Below are 19,405 nucleotides of genomic sequence, written 5' to 3' on the forward strand. Positions count from 1 at the left end.
AGTCCGACAATTCGGAAGATATCATACAAAAAGATACATTGTATAATATCCATGAAAGTCTGCAAACTGCAAGGCTGCAGACACTTTTAAGGTAGAACGCACCTCGGGGACAGATATTTGGACTCTCAAACTTTTACAATTCTTTTCTGATATACCACTTGTTGGGGTTCATTTTGAAGCTCTTGGCTAAAGAAAATTTTTCACCGGCTTTGTTTTTCGAAATTCGAAAATTTAATTTTTCTCTATAGAGTTAACATGGGGATAGCGGCCATTTTGAATTTGAAATATCGGTAAATCTATGGTTATTCGTTTCTCCTGTACCAAAATTTGCGCGTCGGTGACCCCCGATTTTTATTCTTGATTTTGAAAGATAGTGGTTGAAAGATTCCTGGAGGAAAGTTTGAGCAAAAGCTTAAGTCTTTCACTTTCGAGGCGCATACTACCTTACCAACATTCAAACGAGAGGTCACATCGGATCGTCATATGTTCGGCAAAACCCGTCCAGACATGATGGATGGCGTCGTGAACTATGTAGTGCTGGTGACATCGAACTGCCGCGAAAACAACTCACGGGACAGGAGAAGGTATTCTCTCTCATGAAAGTATACGAGAAAAGCAAATTTGATATAAAATATTGAAATGGATAATAATTTTTTGTTATATGACACAAAGGATTCGTGGCATGTAGTGAAAATAAAATCATTCTTTCATTCTTTATTTGTTTATTTGTTCATTCGTAAGGTTGCTTGAAATTGTTGCAATTTTTCAATCTTCGCTCTCTTAACACGTGGCCAGGCTCTATTCAAGAGGAAGGCATACTTCTCCATGGTAGATTCCAACCGTCCATCAACGAAGCAAACGGCCGGCATTCCCCCTATACAACCCTTACCACATGTGACATGAGGTTGGCTTGTCTCTATGATGTTGAGAAGGAAAAAAAATCAAATTACCATTCTGATGGGATCGGAGAATGATATTCGGGGGAAAGCGTGATATAGGTCCCCAGAAACAAACCCTCTCTGAATTTTCATTTTTAGGTCTGTTCAATTTTACAGCCCAGCCTCTGCTACATGCGGCTTACTTCTAACAATGTAGTAAATTATATTTTTTCATCGTTAAAGAAAACTGCGGCTCTTGGGGAGTGAAGAAAACGGAAGAAAGCCCTTCCATCTCACCGACATCAAAGAAAGCCTGTGTGTCGCGTGTAAATCTTTTGCAGTGATTTAAAAGTCAGGAAATGACAGGTGCCTGTCTCATAGCGTGTAAATCAGAACCTACTGTAGACCCTTGGAAGCCTATAAAGTGAACGCCTGCACTGTCAGTGTCATCTGCGCATGCTCCTACAATTTAAATTATACGATGTAGATTGTGACGCATAACAAAGAATTTCACAAGTGCGGCCTAATGTGGAAACTAAACAATTTTGCGCATGAACTCCTCTCTGCTCAAGCTTCTTTTCACAGGAAACGGTTGAAGTCCTTAATTCTTAGACTTTGTTATATATGATTGACACATACAAAAAAGCTTAGAGTGATGAGAGTTGTACGCATGCGTGTAATTCAAATGATATATGCTACCGTTTTAGAAATGTGTGTATATATGTGTATATATAATATATAATATATGTATATATATATATATATATATATATATATATATATATATATATATATATATATATATATATATATATATACTGGAGAAGGTGAAATGAAATGGCATAAAGTCTTATTTTGGCAATAAATAAAACAATACAGCATGGATACAGCACAAGATTAGATTGGATGAGAATGTACTGATGTGGCAAGGTGGGTACAATCTGCTCCGTTTATCAATTTTTCATGAATTTAATCACTTGAACCTGTTGCCTCAAGGTTTCACACCTTGCTGGGCCAAGGGAACTCATTTACTTTGCACTTCCTGATCCAAATTGAGATTAGCTTGGCCGGGGATCGTGGCTGCCCACATTTTCCTATTCATTGCCTTTCATGAACATTACTGTATATACCGCAACACTATTTTCAGACAGCATTTGGATAGCTGGGAGAAAAAGTCAAAGAAAGGCAATTTTAAAACAGGCTTATTGTGTTTGCCATGTTATGGCGAAGTAAGTAAACACGAGTTAAGCTATAATTGATGTAGTAAAGCGGCCAATCGAATACATGGAAATTTTCGCCCGGACCGAGATTGACCGGACACACGACAACCGTTGCCAGGACAGCGTCTTTAATCTACTGAGCCCTGTACAACCCTGAACAACATGCAAAACGAATGTTCCGTCGACGGTCGACACGCTGAACTTTAAAAGCATAGCGTTTTACACGAGATACTTCACACCTGTAGCTGCTAAACCATACAAGGTTGCCGAGGCGCCAAATGTAAAAAAATTAATTTACACAATCAAGCTTTTTTTTAGAGATAGAAAAGGTGGAAAATGTATATAGAGAGAGGAATTATATATATATATATATATATATATATATATATATATATATATATATATATATATATAAAATATATATATATATATACATATATATATACATATATACATATATATGTGTGCGTGTGTATACACACACACACAGATACATTGCCCCACACATATGTTTGCGTATGCATACATGTACATACATACATATAGTAAAAAATACGCGCACGCATATAGCGTATTCATTCTTACATGTAGAATACATACATACACACATACATAATAAGTACGCACATACATACATACATACATACATACATACATACATACATACATACATACATACATACATACATACATACATAGACTATAGAGCCTGGACAAGGGTCGAGCCTCGACGCGAAAAAAATTATATACATAGAACCTCGTTCTGACTTACTGATACAGCTGGACCTCGTTCTGACTTACTGATAGAGCTGCAAAATTTTATATACATTGAACCTCGTTCTGACTTACTGATAGAGCTGCAAAATTTTATATACATAGAACCTCGTCCTGACTTACTGATAGAGCTGCAAAATTTTATATACATAGAACCTCGTTCTGACTTACTGATACAGCTGGACCTCGTTCTGACTTACTGATAGAGCTGCAAAATTTTATATACATAGAACCTCGTCCTGACTTACTGATAGAGCTGCAAAATTTTATATACATAGAACCTCGTCCTGACTTACTGATAGAGCTGCAAAATTTTATATACATAGAACCTCGTCCTGAATACTCAGACTCGATGGGGAATTTTACATACAGCACGCTGGGAAGTTTTATACACAGACTCGATGGGGAAATTTTACATACAGCTAGCTGGGAAGTTTTATACACAGACTCGATGGGGAAATTTTACATATAGCTAGCTGGGAAGTTTTATACACAGACTCGATAAGAAAATTTTACATACAGCTAGCTGGGAAGTTTTATACACAGACTCGATGGGGAAATTTTACATATAGCTAGCTGGGAAGTTTTATACACAGACTCGATAAGAAAATTTTACATACAGCTAGCTGGGAAGTTTTATACACAGACTCGATGGGGAAATTTTACATACAGCTAGCTGGGAAGTTTATACACAGACTGATGGGGAAATTTTACATACAGCTAGCTGGGAAGTGTTATACACAGACTCGATGGGAAACTTTTACATACAGACTCGTCTTGGATTATTAAAGTGTACTAGTGATGCTTGTGCTCAGAAAGCGTGATTGAACTCGGTAGGCCTCTCGCGCCGCGCTGGGAAAACACAGTATCGTCCGCAGGGCCATGGAGCTAAGAAGGTACCATGGCAGGGCTGAGAATGACCCAGGCTAGGTGCAATTATTGTAGCCCATATGCCGTGCGCTGGCTTTTCTGACCTGTTTTCTTTGCAGTGCTGGCCTGTAGCGGCTGCTGCTTCACAGCAACAAGTTAGGAAAAGACCGCGCACAGCCCGGCCAGCCGCCGGCCGTGAGCTGCCTTTTTTGTGGCTAGACCCTGGCAAGACTAAAGCTAATACACGCATAGTGCTAGCGCTTATGCTATTCAAGTGCATTTGAACTTTCCGGTTTATTTTGTGCTAGCGACAGCAATGACCGTGGTATTGCTATCACGAGAGATCACCACTGATCTGGGCTGTTCCTAGAAGAAAGGACATGCGCTAGGCGTCGACCACACAGTGCTCGTTCACTGCAGGTCACTGCAGTCGGCTGTGCAACCTACTTTTGCGGTCTACAGAGTGAAGAGAATAAAGACAAAAATTTTATTTGGAAATTTTGGTGCAATAAACCCATGCACTATGATGGATGAATGCAAATTTGTGTAACAAGACAGCAATTCTTGGTCTTGGGCTTTCTCGGGGCATTCGACGCAAGGAGAACGGCGGTACACAGAGCAGGGTGCTTGGGTGTGTTTACGAGAATTAGAAATGATCAGACATTCCAATTCACCAGTCAATCAGCGACGCTCAGCCGATAGAGTATATGAGATTCATTGAACATGGCATGGAGGTAGAAAGAGATCTCTTGCGACCACCATGCCGTCTTCCATGAATCTCATATACTCTGTCGGTTGAGCGTCGCTGATTTACTGCTGTTTTGAGTGTCTGATCTTTTCTAATTCTCGTAAACACAACCGTTGTATTAGGGACTGGTCAGTTTCTTTGGCCTAGGGGGGCGTTGGATTATTTTTTGCCGACGTTCAAAAAGTAGCTGAACCCCCCCCCCCATTCCAACTTTCGAAAACAGGGTGACCCCACATTCCAACTTTTCAAAACAGGGTGACCCCCCCCCTCTGTGAAACAAAGGTAAAACAAAAGGTGGAATATAAATTGAATAAGTCTCTATATATAATTTTTAGGGGTATATTTTCAACAATCAGTCATTCTGTGTTTTAATGAAATTGGTGTCATGTCAGTTGTAAGATAGGAACTTAAAAGTGTCAATTCTAAAGCTTGAGTACAGTATTTTGAACGAGCTGTATGTATTCCAACTCTCTTTATGTATAAGCAGATGTCAAGAACTATTGTAAGGAAAATGTGATTGAAATATTAGTGCATGTTTCTTTCTAATACTAAATCTCATAGAGAAAACAGAAAAGTATCAGGAACTTGCCATGCTTTTCATATGAAGGGCATGCTGAAAAATATGTTTGATATTTTAAAGAAATGCGCCCAAGGGCGCGCCAAAAAATGAAACTCAATGCTGGAATTTGTGGCTGGCACAATGCATTTTATGCAAGTATGAGCCCTTGTTGAACTTGAAAAACACACTGACCCCCCCTATTGGGCATTTCAAAAACATGGTGACCACCCCCATCACCAACGTCAAAAACAGGGTGACCCCATGAATCCACCGGCCCCCCTGGCTGAAGCAACTGACCAGTCCCTTAGCTACATGCTCGCGTGTACCTCCATGCTCCTTGTGTCAAATGACCCGAGGAAAGTCCAAGACCAAGAATTGCTGTCTTTTTACTCAAATTTATCTTCATCCATCATTGTGCATGGGTTTATTCGCTCCAAGATTTCAGTATTAATTTTTTGTCTTTATTCTCGTAACTGTGCAGACCGCGAAAGTTCGTTGCACAGCTGACGGACTGCAGCGGTCTCAGTGAACGATAGTTGTATGGATGACGCCGTTGTATGGTTGACGAGTAGCCCTGCGTACAGATCTGTGTGTTCCCGGCGTTATACGGCCTCCACCACAGCCGGGAACACACAGACATGTACACGGGGCTAGGCTACGAGCAGCCCAGATCATGGTGATCTCACCTGATAGCAATACCACGATCATTGTTGTGGCTAGCTTACTAGATCAAAATAAACCGGAAAGTTAAAATGCACTTGAATAGCACAAGCGCCAGCACTATGCGTGTATTAGCTTTCGTCTTGCCAGGGTCTAGCCGCGTACAATACCGGGCAGAGTTCAATCACGCTTTCTGAGCACAAGCATACTAGGTATTACACTTAATCCAAGACGAGTCTGTATGTAAAAGTTTCCCACGGAGTCTGTGTATAAAACTTCCCAGCTAGCTGTATGTAAAATTTTCTTATCGAGTCTGTGTATAAAACTTCCCAGCTAGCTGTATGTAAAATTTCCCCATCGAGTCTGTGTATAAAACTTCCCAGCTAGCTGTATGTAAAATTTTCCCTATCGAGTCTTTGTATAAAACTTCCCAGCTAGCTGTATGTAAAATTTCCCCATCGAGTCTGTGTATAAAACTTCCCAGCTAGCTGTATGTAAAATTTCCCCATCGAGTCTGTGTATAAAACTTCCCAGCGTGCTGTATGTAAAATTTCCCCATCGAGTCTGAGTATTCAGAACGAGGTTCTATGTATATAAAATTTTGCAGCTCTATCAGTAAGTCAGGACGAGGTTCTATGTATATAAAATTTTGCAGCTCTATCAGTAAGTCAGAACGAGGTCCAGCTGTATCAGTAAGTCAGAACGAGGTTCTATGTATATAAAATTTTGCAGCTCTATCAGTAAGTCAGGACGAGGTTCTATGTATATAAAATTTTGCAGCTCTATCAGTAAGTCAGAACGAGGTTCAATGTATATAAAATTTTGCAGCTCTATCAGTAAGTCAGAACGAGGTCCAGCTGTATCAGTAAGTCAGAACGAGGTTCTATGTATATAATTTTTTTCGCGTCGAGGCTCGACCTTGTCCAGGCTCTATAGTCTATGTATGTATGTATGTATGTATGTATGTATGTATGTATGTATGTATGTTGTATGTATGTATGTATGTATGTATGTATGTATGTGCGTACTTATTATGTATGTGTGTATGTATGTATTCTACATGTAAGAATGAATACGCTATATGCGTGCGCGTATTTTTTTCTATATGTATGTATATGTATGCATACGCAAACATATGTGTGGGGCAACGTATCTGTATGTGTGTGTATACACACGCACACATATATATGTATATATGTATGTATATTTATATATATATATATATATATATATATATATATATATATATATATAATTCCTCTCTCTATATACATTTTCCACCTTTTCTATCTCTAACAAAAGCTTGATTGTGTAAATTAATTTTTTACATTTGGCGCCTAAACCATACAAGGTTGCCTTGTGCCGTGTCGAAGTACCACGTCGTTAATGTCTCGTCTGGAGTCTGCTGTCTTGTTACGCTATTTATCATTGGATACTGATCACCCATACGTCTTCCAGGCAACCATTAACACTTGCCGTTCTTCACAATGAAATATTCATCTTTTTGAGGCAGACAGATGTTTTTTATCGTGACAGTTCAACTCTGGTCATTTTCATATAAAATGGTTTCATTTGATGTGATAGGATAGTACTAGTTTGATTTTTTTCTCCTGGGCGGGGGGACTATCGCCACGTATGTGGAAGTTCACTGCACAAACATACGGATTTCTTGTACGCATGCTCCGTGGAACCAATCCACTATTGTAATTAAATACGTTTGGCTCGTTTGCTGAATCTAAGGTAACTCTGACCTAAAATATGCCTTCCATAACATGTATACACATATATGGCTCAGAAATGAGCGATATGAACGATAACAGGATCATGCTTTTAATAATGTTTATTTTCAGTTTTTCCTATCAGATCGATTTCATTTGCGCCCAAATGGGGTCAACAAAATCGATAGACCACCAACACATGGGTCGCCCAAGCGTTACCGAATCTAATGAAACCGGCTACAACATTTTGACTATATTAACTTTGAATCAAAGATTGGACAGGCGAAAGCAGAGGTTTCAGTGAACATGCATACATTTATTTAAATATATAAACAAAAGCGCTGAGGCCGGATTGGCCATTCTTGCCTCGCCAGTCCGCATGTGTTTGAGCCCAAGACTGCAGATTTTGATTCAAATCAATCACTTTATGAAAGTGGAATTTCATTCGCTCTTAGCGACACATTACATTCCGTTATTTCTAGTTTAAAGCCGAGAAAAAATGGACAGCTTGGAGATACGATGCGTATTAACCATACACATTTCCCCGGTAGAAATCAGCTATCAAACCAAGGTAATAACCTATGGTCACGGACCAGGGTAAAAGGCTTCGATTCCTTGCATAATTAATAAGCTAATAACGTTTATTGAAACTGAAAAGTTGACGAAATACATCCTGCGATATTGAGGCGAATCACCATAATCTTTTATGGCACTAAGGTGTCCCTAATGTCGCCGCTTTGTCGCGGAGAAGCTTTATAGTGACTTGTTATATTCAATTCAAAATTTCTACAGCCTAGTTATCTAACTTCACAGGCCATATATGCAATGTATAAAACTGATCAACAAAATGTTATACATTTTGAGTCGCCTCAATTACATCATGCATTAAGGTTTTTTTCCTGTGTCCTTTGAATTGTCAAATCGCCTTTTCTTCTGCAAGGATGGATGGATGGATGGGAATTCACTGAGCTCAAAAGTACGTTACATATATAAGACGCTGCATGAATGTTTACAATAAAGATTGGCATTGTTGCTATGATAGTTTTGTAATCAACGACGAGGACAGTGATGATGATGATGATGATGATGATGATGATGATGATGATGATGATGCCACTGATGATGATGATGGTGATGATGATGATAACGATGGGAGTTTCGGTATATCAAAGGTGATAGTGACGATGACAATTCTTTTACGGTTCAATGATGCTTTCGGCACCAGGATGAGTAACTTGCGGCATTTCTGGCTGATGCTACCCTTGGCCGATACATTCGTCACAGATTGAAACACAGGGCATCAAACTCTCAGTGCTTTACCATGTGATACAATATGTGTACAAAAATCACTTTTTTTGTTTCAGGAGCTTATACAGAATTTTACATGGCCGCATTAATGCATTGTGGAATAACGAGAAAAAGCTCTGCGACAGCTATTCAAAAACCATTTCTGTACTTTACTGACTCGGAGGCTTTGAGGGCGCTTGGGTGTGACCTTTGACACAGGATATTTTCTTTCGCTTTCGCTGACGACGCCGTACTCTGAGCTCCACAAGAAATATTAACTTCTGTGAAGACCCACTTTGATCATACCAGTATTTTCCCCGGTGGTCACATTAATCACTTCAAATTAGATGAAGACTTACCAGGATTTAATCATCAGATTAGAGATGGGACTTAAGGAGGTTTGAGTTTGTGTGTATCCGAGGCAAGGCATTTCCGAAGAGAAAAAAAATGCGCGCGAGCTTCTCCGTGGAGATGTCCTAGAAAGCTAAGCGCCTTTGTTTTCATCAAAATTCTCACTAAATGTGCAGACATTACAGACGAGCCCAAGCAAAGAGGTCTGATATATCATCTGGTAGAGTCGCAGAAACTCGAACACGTACTACGGCAATGCGAACATTTTCTCGACGACACTTCCTTCCTCAAGGACCACCAACAGTATGACGGTCGGAAGGTAGTAACGATCCGAGTTATGGAGCGGCCGCAAATAATTTTTTCAAAGTTTCTGGGCGTCCTCAAGTGCACACTAATGCAATGCTCCCTGCTATATGATTTAGATGGCCGTCAATTCAGCGATAATGAATGTGCTATACAATTTACCATTGTATGCAATTGAATTAATGCACAATGGGTCTGGTCCATTGCTTGTCGTTTCATATACTCATTACGTAGAAAGCGCACAATAAAGTGTATTGAAGAAATTAGTATTTTTTCAAACCCATTTTGCAGATCAGGCAATTATCTGCAGGCCTTGAGTTTTTGAATCGTCGAATTACACGGTTTGTCGTTCGCCTTGTGCAGAATGGGTGGATTTAATCATCGTTTTTACAAAAAAATTGATTCGTGATGTGTTTTTGGTAAAGCTGCCTAAACAGTTGAGAAACGAAACATATTATAGGATGAAATTGTGTGCAACTCCAGTTTTGTCGTCATATAACTTGAAACGTTAACGTTTATTCATGTTCATTGTCGGAAATAGATAAAATGCATGTAGAGCTAAGCCTGAACTGTCGACAAATTACTGTGTTATATAAGATATACATGTATAGCTCAGCAGAAAAAGGAAAAAGGCTGCAATGTTTTGGAATATTTTCATAAATATAGTTCTACATACAGGTGAATTAAATTTCCCCAGTCTCCATCCTATGTAGTATGTCGGAATGCAAATTGTCATTCTCGTCGCCTCAATGCAATGCAGACAATGAGCAAATGTTTTATTGAGTCAGACGAATGAATTCTAGTCAGTATAAAATTAAGTTTTCAACAATAACATTTTGATATTACTCTCGTAGAGACTGCGTCACTTCATAAACACTTGAGAACTTCTCAAGGGTCTATCATCAGTTTAATAAAGTTGAACACTATAGGCAAGTCGTCATGATTTTGGAGTAGAATAGGGATCAATGTTTTTTTGGCAAATTGAACCAAATACTATGAGACATATCAAAAGTTACAGCTGTTTGCACTTTAACAAGTATGGAAAAGAACTGTATATTGGGATGAGAAAATGTGAGAAACGTCGAAACTTCGCTGCCATTGTCATTGTCACGGTTAGCAGGTGAGAAATTATGGTTCTCACCAGCATATTTATGGTTAGAACTGTTGTGCATTCTGATGCTCGCCGGCGATTTGGAAATTCTCGCTGTTGTTCATCGAGACTTGAAATTCTCACGGGTCAGTGGTGAGGTTCAGTCGGATCCAAAAGCCTCTTCCAAGACCCTCTCGGGCCCTTTAGACTGCTTGGGTGGCATTTGACTGAATTTTCCGGAGGTGACGAATGTTAGTACGGAAGTTGTTCATACTTCGGGGACAGATAGAGAGGTGGCGTGGCTATGAAAATACACTAACCAAAATGCATGTCGGGGAATCGTTAGAACATTGCCAGGTTGCCTACCAGCGATCTTGTAACTCAGGCACAATCATTAAATGACGTAATTAGTATAATTGTGAACCAGCATTGCCTGAAATATTCTCGGCGCGCGCACGATCGAATGTTTTACACAAAAGGCAGGGATACGGTATCAAAGTTGACGCGCTCGCATTATATCACACCGCTCTCCTATTGACCGAAAGGGCACGTACACCGTCGCCATGGCAACAGCAAAACTGTTGATTCCCTGTCAACACAGCGCGGGTTTTTGGGACACCTCGGCGCGTTAATAAGTGCTCCAGAACGTAATTGCCAGGAATGGGGCAGGCAGTTAGTAAACGGAGATTTTCTCAATAAATGTTAAGTGAATAATGCTTGCTCTAACTTTTCACAGCCTAAAGCTAGATGAGTAATTCAGAAGGCAGAGCGTTAGACACCCGAGTTTGGCTTTAGGAGACATAGCTGTAATGTAAGATATTATTCAGGGATAATAATTAAGTTTATGTCGAAGTAATTTGGAAGCGGTTAGCGGTAAACTCGATTTGCATTCACTTATTTCCGCGCTTGTCGTTACATTGGCAAAAGCCCTGCCTTTTTTCCTGGAGTGAAAAGAAAAATGGGAAATTTCATTTGTTTTCGTCACATCGCATATTATTTTCTGTCGCATTACCGGGCGCCCTGCTTGCAGTACCACGGTTGACAGAAAACAGTGAAAAACATCATATAGATCCACACCAAAGGACTTTATCAGAATAAAAAATAGACAAGAGTCGAATTTGTGACTTTGCGATCGATGGCGGGATACATTCTGCTGATGTCCGATACGCGCCATGTAGCAGTGCGTTAGGGACCTGAGAAATGATAATCAGTTTTCCGTCGATTGATCGAGTAAACCTCTGACGTGTTCTGATTCCCAACTTGTGAAACGATGCGGCAATAAAGATGAATGCCCACTCTACAAACACCACCTTGTATGCAGATGGTTTTATGTAATTTTGCGCATTTCTAATGCAGTGTCTTGCGATTGAAGTCCGGCTGGAACCTTTCACGCGCCACACGACGCACGGAACGATAACAGGGGCGGAGTTCTATGGACTTTTCCCGCTCTTTTTACAGTTGGATTTACCAAGCGATAGACATGAATGAATGATTGCACGAGTCGAAATCAACAGTCATCATTCAGAATACTCTCCACGCATGGGTGAGCTGAGTTGTTGAACGAATGAGTCTCGTATCTCGCAGGAATAAAAAAATACAAAACCCGAACTTACACGCATACAGAGAAACGCCAGTTGAAAAGTGTTATCTTGGAGTAGCGAATTGCAGATGTACATGTAATCAACGCACAGCGATGAAATATAGCTATATTCGAATCTTCAGGCAACTCAACATTCAAACAGTGTGAATACTTAGTGCGTCGCGTATCATTAGCCAAGCGGAATGAAAAAAATGTTGATAAATAAATAAAAATAAAAAAATTCACAAGCTGTTGCAAAACAATTACATTAATTCCGAAGTCACTCACGCTAACGGTGAAATGAAGAGATACGCTTCCCCTACTTAATACGCTGGGCCGTATTCCCTTTGATAAAACAGGCTCTGTCGTTCTCAGGACAAAGTAGTAGGCAGGGTACCCTCACTTTAAAGAACGGTATACAACGATAAAGGAGCCCTGCATTTTGTTCCGCCTACCCCGCCATCGCACCCTGCCGAAGCGTCCAAGTACAGCAAGCAAGCAAGCCAGCAAGCAAACAGAATGTATACAAGGGAGGAGTAATTTCTTGGGGAGTACGGCAAATATCATCGCTCGGTTATCAGAAATACTAGCCGCCCTACTTTGAATGAATACTGTTTTGTTACGATCATTGTTATGAGAGAAGTTTGTGTGCGTGACCCCGACTCTTCCCTGGCTATTACCAAGTTAATTAGATTGAAAAAGTACTTTTTATATAAGAACGGGATGACCTTACCTTTCTTTTTCTTGACAAGATACAAGACTCTTCTGCAACAAAGGACAAAGCAGTCGCGATGCAAACTAATAATGCTACGTCAGAGCTAGTATACAAAAAAGTGGGCGTGCTTGGTGGTTGTTCCAGGCTGATGTGATACGGAAACGTCTGCGTTCAGATGCCTATACCAGGAGTCCGTCACGCAAACATGCCCCGCCGAACGAAACACGGTTAATGAAGTCACGTGACTCGAGGACGAGACGTTGAATATGACGTATATTTATTTTTGAAATCAGAAGAAATGTAAGATTTGAAAAAAATCCTTCAATTGGTATGACTGAAATCAATGTGCAATGGTGTAATTTTTTTGATCAACACATAAATTGCAACGTAAAGTCTGGCTTCGAAGAAGCTGCTCCGCACCGAATCAACAGTCACAATGACTACAGGTTTCTTTTCTTTCTCTTTCTTCATGCTGCTCAGCTTAATGCGCGACTAGCTATGCGCAGCGCGTTGGCAAGTCAAGTCGAATGTTAACGCTAAAAAAGGCACCGAATTAGAACGGAGACGGTTTCTACTCAGTCAGTACGCGTGCGCACAGAATCCCCCACCACTGTCGTCGCCAGCTAGTCAGCGTAGTCGCGTTGGGTACGCATGGTTGAAAGGAGAACGGCCGTCGATATGATAAAGGAGAGAGCTCTGTTATTTAGAATTCAGTTGAATTATTTGTGGCTTCTACATACCATGCATGTAACATTTTGGAATTAACAAACAATTCAAAAAAACTGACTCTATATCTGTATATCGCCTTGATTCACGACCTATTTCATGATGGCCTTTTCTGTCTAATAACTAGCCATGTTCAGATCAAAGTTAGAAAGATGAACAAGCTCTTATTAAGGTTCAACAAATAATCAACTACCGGACAAAACTTATTCAAGTTGCCAGATTGGGGAAGCCTTGCGCGTCCGTCTTTCAAATTAACCGTAGGAGAGATTTGCTCACGTAGACCACGCGGTCACTCGGAGACTGATATTCCGCGTAGATAAATCCGACCGTCACCTTATTTCGAAATTTTAAATGAAGATTGTCCGACCGGGATAACTCTCCGTGACGTCACTTGCATGGCAATGTGATGTCTTGGAAGACTTTATGGAAAGCCTTGCATTTAATTTGGCGTGATAAGACACGGATATCGCGGTTGACCTTTTAGAGGATGTTATTTGGGTTCTGAGTGCACAGTGAACACGTTTAGTGAAATGTCTTTTTTGATACTGCAATCTGTAGTAATGTATCTGTAGGGGCACACTGACACGTGTGGGGAATAAGTTGTTATCGTTCCATTTGTGTGTCACAGTATAAGAAGGATGAGATAATAGATAGGCGAGTCAAAAGGGTGTATGTATGTATGTATGTATGTATGTATGTATGTATGTATGTATGTATGTATGTATGTATGTATGTATGTATGTATGTATGTATGTATGTATGTATGTATGTATGTATGTATGTATGTGTGTATGTATATGTATGTATGTATGTATGTATGTATGTATGTATGTATGTATGTATGTATGCATCTATCTATGTATCTATCCATATATCTATCTATCTATGTCGATTGGTAGGTAGGTAGGTAGGTAGGTAGGTAGATGGGTAGGTAAAGTTACTGCTTAATTCTAGTCAAAATCATATTTCTTTATCATTATTGCAATCATATTTTATTCACGGATTATAATTACACTTAAAACTGCTATCTTAATCTTGGGTGCTCTCGTATGAGCTATACGATTGTGCGCACGGGGCTTTTGATGTAAAAAAGCGAGAGCAAGGTACAGTCACAGAGTACCATAGACTGTCTATGATGTTACTCTGTGGTACAGTGTACTTTGGGTTTTGTGTTCGACGAGTTAGACAAATTTGAAAATTGAGTTGTGCAATGGAATTGTATTTCTAAATACATATGGGCATGTCTGCAGATTGATGATTCTAATCTTCAAATAGCTGGTAGAAGTGTGGGTAGCTATCGTACAGGCAACGGCGAATAAGTTTAGGTTTACTGCAGATAAGGAAAATATTCGAATATCGTTTTGTTCTAGCGGTAAAATGACCTCACCTTTGAGGTTCACCTTGTCACGACGTGACCTGTCAATCAAATGCGAGATCAATCACCCGTTTGACTGTCAAGCTAATGGACTCTGACGAAACGCTTTGTGTGTTATTGCTCAGTCAAAAGAAAACAACAGTGAAAGTAGGGCACTCATTTGCTGGCGCTCGACATGATGAGTTCACGCGATCATATACAGCCAGCCAGGCAGAGAAACATCCCTCGTCATGTACATTGGACACACGGGGCATTCGTTGGAACGCACGGCAATCCCGAGGAAGGTTTATCCTAACGCGGGCTTCCTTCATGAAGTCACACCTGTGTCTTACCAATACCAAGAAGGACAGACTACATTACAGGTGTCAATATAGTTCAGTGACTCACGTTTCTCGTATCGCGATCAAGGTAGAATGTTACAGAAGCGACAAGTTTCGAATGAAATTGATATAACTGGGCCGGGCGTCCACACCATGTGATCTATTGATCTCGTATGATACATCGGTGCAATTGAGGAGTACAATTCTCAAATTTGACTCATGGAATAAGAAAGTAATTGCTACAATAATGAAGTTTTTTTACTCACGCACATACAGTCGTTTTACTCATGTTTCATCACATTCAAGTTTATTGAATTCCTAAGGGACCATGGATGGATTAACAGGAAACACATTACGTTTGACACCACACCGGCCCATTAAGCTGCCTGACACGAAAGTTTGTCATTGCGAGAATCCGACAACGACACGATTTGAACCGCAGTCGTCTGTGATTAGGTATTCAGCGGAAAGCCCCTGTGATACAGGAAAATGAAACTTTCATTTATTTTCTGTCTTAAGAACTGTCCATCGTACAGCGTACAATAACTTCCCTTATGCACTTGCTGCAGAGGATTGTTTGGGCATTTAAACCACTGGCAAGTTTTTAAACGAAACACATTTCCAAACTGTACAGTGATTTAATCACGAAGGCCGGGGGTGGGGGGGGGTAGGGGGTGGTGGTGCATGGTGGCGTATAATGCGAATTTACACACGGTAATCGAAATGCAGCTGATCAGCCCTCCCGCTCCCCAAAGGCAATGAGTTTCGTTTGTCATGCGCGATTTTAGTCATTATCCATGACCCCTAACTGTTGGCAGTGGTCTTAATCTGGCTTTTGTTGTCATGTGAAATTGGGAAAGCGTCAGTCTGACTCATTTTTAAAATTGACTCATTTTAAAAACACGCAAAAACAGAAATAATGGAATATTCTAAACACTGAACAGTAATTAGTAGAAGACAAAAAGCGAAAGTGTACAGTCCCACCTATAAATATGGCCTGAGACCACGCGGCGCCTCGGTAATTAACGAGAGTTCAGTGTATGGCGACAAAATCAAAGCGCATTGGCTTACAGATTCCAGGATAATGTCAATCTTGACGGTCACATTCTTGCCAATGGCCGCCGCGATATTTTTTTTCAAAAAATCTTGATTGATACAGGTTTTATCGCTGCTTTTAAAGGATTTCTCGAGAGCGAGCGTGGCGGCGGTGAGTTCATGAGGTACGAAACATCCTGTAAAAGGCGGTCTCCTAGGAATGCAGAGGCTTTCTTCCTGCAATTAAATGTCAGAAACAATAAAATGCCATCACCGCCGGATAGTTAAAGAGAATTTTAAAGACAGTGGATTCAATTAGAGCAATTATTAAATATCAAGGCTAATTCGACCCACGGCAGCCATCTTTGAGTTACGGCACGCTTGGGAGTTGTAATATGTCAGAGTGGAAGACGATATTAGATTCCATTATATTTTGAGATTAGGCGCTTTAAATAAAATTCTCTGTTTGCCGTCCGCGTGTTGATTAGGTTTTCAGAGAAAGTTAAGAAAACAAACACAATGTTAACACTGTTAAAAAAATATCATTTTTTCCAAAAGAAACCAAATAAAAAATGAGCTTATGTTAACACACTTGTGTTTTTTGTCTGTGTTTTTTTTTCCCTGGCTGGCTGATAGGTTTCTCTAAAATCAAAGGACGGCAAACAAAGAATTTTCTTTAAATAGCCTTGTGTAAGCTTACCAAGTATTGACGCTACGAATGTAAAGACTTGAGACACGTTAAACATGTTCGAATATTATAGAACCATAGGAAATGGGGGGGAGAGATGTGTTTGCTATGAATACAGTAGACTACCTTGCGAGAAATCACTATTATTTGCTGATTTGATCGACAAGACTCAACAATAAAACTTTATGTACTTATACTAAAAGGTAAGCAACCAGTCTAACGTGAGGAAATAAAAAGACATTCAAAAATTTTAAAATCAAAAGTCTCGGAGCTTGTTCTTCACAGAGTTACTGGTGTATTCGCCCGCAAACATCTGCCGGATTGAACATTTACATGCAACCAGCGCACGCATCAATCACTTAGTTAATATCTCTCAGATAAATAGACAAATGTCTGTTTCGGACGAATATGAGGAATCGATTTTAGGCAGTCTTGTACTTTTTGGATCTATTGGAGAAGTTGTAACATTATGAGGTCTCATATTCAACGTAGAGTATCTTATATCAGCTGTAAATTATGCAAAGCACGTTACCAACTGTGGAAATACTGGTGATCAGGAGTTTTGTGATCTTGCAGCGTGTTGAAAAAAAAACATGCCTGTCACCTCTTATGGGAGGTCGACACGTGCACATATATAAAAAAGTCATTTATTTTACAAGTTTTTGCATTTTTCTGAAAAACATTTTTCAGGGATGAAGCTGTCGCGTGTGAGGAGTAGTATTTCACCATTCACGCCTCTAATGAGCGACAATCTTTCACCAGCGGTTTTGAGAAAATGTTGAATAATGTCTTGAAAACACACACCCTGTTGACGATTTCTGCGCCTGTGAAATCTCTCAACTTATTCTATATTGCATGTAGCTCCGGGGGAGGGGGATCATTAGAACGCAAATCTGTGTGGATGTTCAATATATATGTTTTATTTCAACCACTCAAGCATAAGTGTATCGCTTTATCTTACATGTTCTCCAAAGGATTTCCTTATCAGTATCTGTGTCTCCCACTCCTCGCACGCTCTTGGAAGATCTTATCCAGATCGGAGGGAAATTCATGATTTGAAAGGAAAATACTTTTCCTGCTATTTCCAAATTTACTGATAATGTACTATTACGTCATTTGCATTCTGAGCTGGCACGCGTCATCCTCTAAAAAGCTAGAGAGCGTTATGGACGTGTAAAAACGCAAATCATCTGAACATACAGAGTGTAGGTTTGACAAAAAAAAATGAATAGAGAGTTACAAAAGAAATCTTATTTCATTTCATTTAGGCACTCACCGTCGTGACAGAATTTTGCTGATTTTTGGTAGAGAAGGGCTTGTTATATGTAGTTTCGATGCTGTCTTCATTTTGGAAAACGTGCGAATTTACCTCAAGGCAAACGAACATACATAATTCTATGCCGAACAGAGCGTTCTTCACTTTTTACGTGCATAGATAGTCTTCCAATAAAGCCTCGCAAACCGTTCATAAGTTACCCTGGCTGTTTTCCGTTGCCATGTCAAACTTTGCGTGCCGGAGTAGCTTTTTTTTCTATGGTGTATATTGCACAATGGGAACGTGTACTTTTCACTCGAAGCCTTCTCCGCTCAAGGGGAGATAAAATTGTTAGGAAGAGTTTTGCTTCGAGTCCCTCGTGATTAACAAAAGGGCACTTTGAAGGAGAACAACTTCACGGAAGAAAATCGTCTGAAACTGTGGCTATCTCTGAGAGAGTGGGTTACCGTAGTTCTCTGGCAGCCCGAGAGGGTTCTCCAATCCGAGGAAAATACACACCTCAAACATTAGCTTACTTCGCGTGGAAGCACGCGATACTTTCCCGGTAACGATTGAATTACGCACGTATCGGTGGAATCCCCAGACATGAAATTAATCTCTTTTTGTCGCATCGAGCTTCACGGCTCTCTGTAAATTGTTATTTTCTGATAGGCCGACTACGATTCGTGATGAACCGCGGACGTTGACTTAATTTCCACTGAAACTTTAGCAATACGAAAGAAGTTTTCTCGGAAACATCTGTACTATCTTGAAATAGTACATTTTCTGCTTTCCATACCTGTAAACAGTCATCTTGTTTTTCCGAGTGTCACACACCTGTGTCCTCTGATGCAAATAATATTTAATAAATAAGTAATATATATATATATATATATATATATATATATATATATATATATATATATATATATGTATGTATATATTAATATGTATTATTTAATATTAATAAATAAATATATATAACATAACATATATATAATATATATATATATATATATATATATATATATATATATATATATATAAATATATATATATATATATATATATATATATATATACACACCAAACACATGTGGAGATCAGATACACATATGCACACCAAGACTGCTTGTATATTCTCAGAGTGATGCAGTGCTCGCTGCAGGACTTAAGTGTGTTTTACTCCAGTTACACGCATTCACGCGATCGTCAGAACGGTACAGATTTTGTTTGACAGTAAAATCTGCACCT

The 19,405-nt window shown here is 39.6% G+C and overlaps 2 protein-coding genes across 2 annotated transcripts in view; both read right to left on the reverse strand.

Annotated features, from left to right (window-relative positions):
• LOC139148098 (vesicular inhibitory amino acid transporter-like) overlaps positions 1-12,935 on the reverse strand; it is a 90,040-nt gene extending 77,105 nt beyond the window's left edge. The window contains exon 1 of the mRNA XM_070719395.1: positions 12,771-12,935. The gene's annotated coding sequence lies outside the window, so the exon portion shown is untranslated. The remainder of the gene's footprint in view (positions 1-12,770) is intronic.
• LOC139148120 (reticulocyte-binding protein homolog 2a-like) overlaps positions 1-19,405 on the reverse strand; it is a 581,355-nt gene that overhangs the window by 435,438 nt on the left and 126,512 nt on the right. The window lies entirely within an intron of this gene.

The sequence above is a fragment of the Ptychodera flava genome, chromosome 13, assembly GCF_041260155.1.
Source record: "Ptychodera flava strain L36383 chromosome 13, AS_Pfla_20210202, whole genome shotgun sequence".
NCBI lineage: Eukaryota > Metazoa > Hemichordata > Enteropneusta > Ptychoderidae > Ptychodera > Ptychodera flava.